The sequence below is a fragment of the Ranitomeya imitator genome, chromosome 2 (genome assembly GCF_032444005.1).
Source record: "Ranitomeya imitator isolate aRanImi1 chromosome 2, aRanImi1.pri, whole genome shotgun sequence".
Taxonomy (NCBI): Eukaryota; Metazoa; Chordata; class Amphibia; order Anura; family Dendrobatidae; genus Ranitomeya; species Ranitomeya imitator.
This window is the reverse complement of record NC_091283.1, coordinates 841,775,174-841,781,173: the sequence shown is the minus strand read 5'-3', so window position 1 is coordinate 841,781,173 and position 6,000 is coordinate 841,775,174. Positions and strand designations below refer to the sequence as shown.

At 36.7% G+C, this 6,000-nt stretch overlaps 1 protein-coding gene across 2 annotated transcripts in view; it reads left to right on the top strand.

Moving 5' to 3' along the window:
* Positions 1-4,912: 4,912 nt before the first annotated feature.
* The window catches only part of XPNPEP1 (X-prolyl aminopeptidase 1), a 37,613-nt gene continuing 36,525 nt past the window's right edge, over positions 4,913-6,000 (top strand). For both annotated transcript variants that reach the window (XM_069754252.1, XM_069754251.1), the window contains exon 1: positions 4,913-5,014. The gene's annotated coding sequence lies outside the window, so the exon portion shown is untranslated. The remainder of the gene's footprint in view (positions 5,015-6,000) is intronic.

Sequence of the window (6,000 nt, the reverse complement as noted above, 5' to 3'; positions counted from 1 at the left end):
GTAGTTATATTCTTGTAAATAGGAGCAGTATTATAGTAGTTATATTCCTGTACATAGGGGGCAGTATTATGATAGATATATTCTTGTACATGGGGGGCAGTATTATAGTAGTTATATTCTTGTACATAGGAGCAGTATTATCATAGTTATATTCTTGTACATATGGACAGTATTATAGTAGTTATATTCTTGTACATAGGAGCAGTATTATAGTAGTTATATTCTTGTACATAGGGAGCAGTATTATAGTAGTTATATTCTTGTACACAGGGGGCAGTATTATAGTAGTTATATTCTTGTACATAGGAGCAGTATTATAATAGTTATATTCTTGTACATATGGACAGTATTATAGTAGTTATATTCTTGTACATAGGAGCAGTATTATAGTAGTTATATTCTTGTACATAGGGAGCAGTATTATAGTAGTTATATTCTTGTACACAGGGGGCAGTATTATAGTAGTTATATTCTTGTACATAGGAGCAGTATTATAGTAGTTATATTCTTGTATATAGGAGCAGTATTATAGTAGTTATATTCCTGTACATAGGGGGCAGTATTATAGTAGTTATATTCTTGTACATAGGAGCGGTATTATAGTAGTTATATTCTTGTACATAGGGGCAGTATTATAGTAGTTATATTCTTGTACATGGGGGGCAGTATTATAGTAGTTATATTCTTGTACATAGGAGCAGTATTATAGTATAGTCTTGTACATAGGGAGCAGTATTATAGTAGTTATATTCTTGTACATAGGAGCAGTATTATAGTAGTTATATTCTTGTACATAGGGACAGTATTATAGTAGTTATATTCTTGTACACAGGGGGCAGTATTATAGTAGTTATATTCCTGTACATAGGGGGCAGTATTATAGTAGTTATATTCTTGTACATAGGAGCAGTATTATATTAGTTATATTCTTGTATATAGGAGCAGTATTATAGCAGTTATATTCTTGTACATAGGAGCAGTATTATAGTAGTTATATTCTTGTACATATGGACAGTATTATAGTAGTTATATTCTTGTACATAGGAGCAGTATTGTAGTAGTTATATTCTTGTAACATAGTAACATAGTAACATAGTTAGTAAGGCCGAAAAAAGACATTTGTCCATCCAGTTCAGCCTATATTCCATCATAATAAATCCCCAGATCTACGTCCTTCTACAGAACCTAATTGTATGATACAATATTGTTCTGCTCCAGGAAGACATCCAGGCCTCTCTTGAACCCCTCGACTGAGTTCGCCATCACCATAGGAGCAGTATTATAGTAGTTATATTCTTGTACATAGGAGCAGTATTATAGTAGTTATATTCCCGTACATAGGGGCAGTATTATATTAGTTATATTCTTGTACATAGGGGCAGTATTATAGTAGTTATATTCTTGTACATAGGGGACAGTATTATAGTAGTTATATTCTTGTACATAGGAGCAGTATTATAGTAGTTATATTCCCGTACATAGGGGCAGTATTATAGTAGTTATATTCTTGTACATAGGGGACAGTATTATAGTAGTTATATTCTTGTACATAGGAGCAGTATTATAGTAGTTATATTCCTGTACATAGGGGCAGTATTATAGTAGTTATATTCTTGTACATAGGGGCAGTATTATAGTAGTTATATTCTTGTACATAGGAGCAGTATTATAGTAGTTATATTCCCGTACATAGGGGCAGTATTATATTAGTTATATTCTTGTACATAGGGGCAGTATTATAGTAGTTATATTCTTGTACATAGGGGCAGTATTATAATAGTTATATTCTTGTACATAGGGGCAGTATTATAGTAGTTATATTCTTGCATATTGGGGCAGTATTATAGTAGTTATATTCTTGTCATAGGGGCAGTATTATAGTAGTTATATTCTTGTACATAGGGGACAGTATTATAGTAGTTATATTCTTGTCATAGGGGACAGTATTATAGTAGTTATATTCTTGTCATAGGGGCAGTATTATAGTAGTTATATTCTTGTACATAGGGGCAGTATTATAGTAGTTTTATTCTTGTACATAGGGGCAGTATTATAGTAGTTATATTCTTGTACATAGGGGCAGTATTATAGTAGTTATATTCTTGTACATAGGGGCAGTATTATAGTAGTTATATTCTTGTACATAGGGGCAGTATTATAGTAGTTATATTCTTGTACATAGGGGCAGTATTATAGTAGTTATATTCTTGTACATAGGGGCAGTATTATAGTAGTTATATTCTTGTACATAGGGGCAGTATTATAGTAGTTATATTCTTGTACATAGGAGACAGTATTATAGTAGTTATATTCTTGTACATAGGGGCAGTATTATAGTAGTTATATTCCTGTACATAGGGGCAGTATTATAGTAGTTATATTCTTGTACATAGGGGCAGTATTATAGTAGTTATATTCTTGTACATAGGAGCAGTATTATAGTAGTTATATTCCCGTACATAGGGGCAGTATTATATTAGTTATATTCTTGTACATAGGGGCAGTATTATAGTAGTTATATTCTTGTACATAGGGGCAGTATTATAGTAGTTATATTCTTGTACATAGGAGACAGTATTATAGTAGTTATATTCTTGCACATAGGGGCAGTATTATAGTAGTTATATTCTTGCATATAGGGGCAGTATTATAGTAGTTATATTCTTGTCATAGGGGCAGTATTATAGTAGTTATATTCTTGTACATAGGGGACAGTATTATAGTAGTTATATTCTTGTCATAGGGGCAGTATTATAGTAGTTATATTCTTGTACATAGGGGCAGTATTATAGTAGTTATATTCTTGTACATAGGGGCAGTATTATAGTAGTTATATTCTTGCACATAGGGGCAGTATTATAGTAGTTATATTCTTGCATATAGGGGCAGTATTATAGTAGTTATATTCTTGTCATAGGGGCAGTATTATAGTAGTTATATTCTTGTACATAGGGGACAGTATTATAGTAGTTATATTCTTGTCATAGGGGCAGTATTATAGTAGTTATATTCTTGTACATAGGGGCAGTATTATAGTAGTTTTATTCTTGTACATAGGGGCAGTATTATAGTAGTTATATTCTTGTACATAGGGGCAGTATTATAGTAGTTATATTCTTGTACATAGGGGGCAGTATTATAGTAGTTATATTCTTGTACATAGGGGCAGTATTATAGTAGTTATATTCTTGTACATAGGAGCAGTATTATAGTAGTTATATTCCCGTACATAGGGGTAGTATTATAGTAGTTATATTCTTGTACATAGGGGCAGTATTATAGTAGTTATATTCTTGTACATAGGGGCAGTATTATAGTAGTTATATTCTTGTACATAGGAGACAGTATTATAGTAGTTATATTCTTGTACATAGGGGCAGTATTATAGTAGTTTTATTCTTGTACATAGTGGCAGTATTATAGTAGTTATATTCTTGTAAATAGGGGCAGTATTATAGTAGTTATATTCTTGTACATAGGGGCAGTATTATAGTAGTTATATTCTTGTAAATAGGTGCAGTATTATAGTAGTTATATTCTTGTACATAGGTGCAGTATTATAGTAGTTATACTCTTGTACATAGGGGGCAGTATTATAGTAGTTATATTCTTGTACATAGTGGCAGTATTATAGTAGTTATATTCTTGTACATAGTGGCAGTATTATAGTAAGTTACAACATTCTTGTAGGAATCCATTCTTTGGTTATTGCCTGATCAGCCACTAATCTGATGACTAAATTTCAAAAAGGAAGCATTGACCGGTCATAAGCACACAGGAGGCTGGCGGAGGAGCAGAAGACCCAACCCCCGCTGCCCGCCAGATGTACAGATGACGTCATTAGAAGAGAACTTTAGTGGCGGATTAAACAATAACCCGAGTTCTGATTCTTTCACGGCAGGAGTCAGTTTTGTCGGCATCACTCCGCCATTGCAGCTGGGCATTTACTTTATAGTGTTACATTCTGCCGACAGCTTCTCTTTAAGTTCTGTGACCCCAATGTATCACCGGCGGACATTTTTCACCAGTCTGATTAGAAGCAATTATTTTGGTCTTTGCTAGGAGACGTTGGAAATATGGGTCATGGATTACAATAGCTGCGGATGAAGAACGTACAATGCCTATATGCGTTTCCATGATCTCAGCTTATGACTCTTAACCAACATCTTCTTATATTCTGTTGAACAGAAGTTCTGTAAATCTGGAGTCAAAACCCATCAGCAGTACTGAAGCCCCCCCACCAATGTACTGTACCCCCCCAATGCTGGGGACATAGGGCCCTGTACAGACATAGACTAGAGGACCAAGCATCGATGTGTTGATTTTTGCTGCCCTCTAGTGTTGGCTTTAAGAATATAGTGACACTTGCTCCCAAATGAAAAATATTTGCAGTAAACGTCAGGGGTCCGTAGATGCTGGATGGGAGTCGCAAATATGATTTTACCGCTCGGATTTCTGATTTATAAATAAATTCAGTTCAGCCGTTTGATACTTTTCTGGTCGGTATGTCGGCCATGCTTTCTCTCAGCTGCTCCATTCATTGTCAATGGCACTGCCGGAGATAGGCAAGCGCTGTACTCAGCAGTCCCATAGACAATGAATGGAGCAGAGGTAGAGCCTTGTAGTCTGGATCACCAGCCATCAGTGGATGGAAGATTTGGGGGAAAATCCCTTTAAGACGAGAGGTAATGTATCTAAGGCCGGATTCTGTGCGCTCTCTATTCTCTAAGAGCAGCCATTCTACTGACATTCGACTCTTGAAGTGGCGTCTAAAGTCATGCTTTATTTTCGGCATTTTCCCCCCTTTCCTCGCAGTAAATTCTGGACTTGACGCTCAGGATACAGCGTCGACGTCTTTATCGCAATCACGTGATACAAAGTTATGGATGACATCTTCTGCCGCGTCCAAGGGTCAGTGAAGCAGCCAGTGTTTCCTCTAGGAGAGGGTAAAGTACAATCACTCCCGTCGGGCGACCTGAACGCTGAGGATCGGAGACGGCCGGACCTTATAGAGGTGAGAATTATCTGCTTGGCCTATAATTATTACACCTTTCTGCAGATTCGTCGCGAATCCAAGAAGAATTAACATCTTCCCATTTTATGTACAAAGCTGGATCGTTACACGATGGAAAGTTCTGCAACTTTCTAACAGTTTATGTTTTAAATTCTGAACCATTTTGAAGACCTCTGCTTGCTGCCGGTGAAAAGGAACATGCTAACTCATGTTCACAAACTGAAACCTCTTTGTTCGGATATTTGCCACAGCTGAGATTTTGTTACAGTGTACACAATTTGCTGTAGACTAAACAGAGTCCAGGCGGGTACAGATTAGACTCGTTTCACATTCTGTATTTTGCACATTTGGGCGATGAAAGCTCCTGGTGTGCACTATATAAACGTGCTGTAGACCAAGGATATCCCAAGAAAGGGGCATGTGGCACAGACTGGGCCAATGTGCACCAGCAAATCTATTCTCACTTTAAAGCTACTGTGCTATAATAAGAGTAATAGGTAACAAAGTAAAAAACTGCACCTGACCCTGCTTGTTCCTGTACAGACTGCAGATCCTGACCCCGCAGTATTTAGCGGTTCCTGCATGAGCCGAGACAATGGCAGCTCGGACCTATGCTGCCTGAATGGCCGTCGACCTCTTCACATTCCTCCTAAAGGAGCGGAGGGCAGAGCAGAGTGTAAATGACCTACAGAAGGGAAAGTGTGCTGAAAAAAGGAAAGATCCCAGAGTGAGTAAAGTAAATCATGAAGTACAAAATAAAGTATGAAATGTTAGAGAATATGCGTGTTTCCTAAAAAAAAATCCAGAAGGCAGGTGCAGGATAAAGAACAGAAACAGCAGAGTGATAAACCCCCAGCTGGTCTTTTACTAACTAGCTTTACGCAATAGCAGAATGGCTGAACATCCACAAGAAACTATCACCAGCAGGAAATACCAGCAGGGGAATAAAATATAAAGCCGCACCAGAAAGGTGATAGGGCAGACAA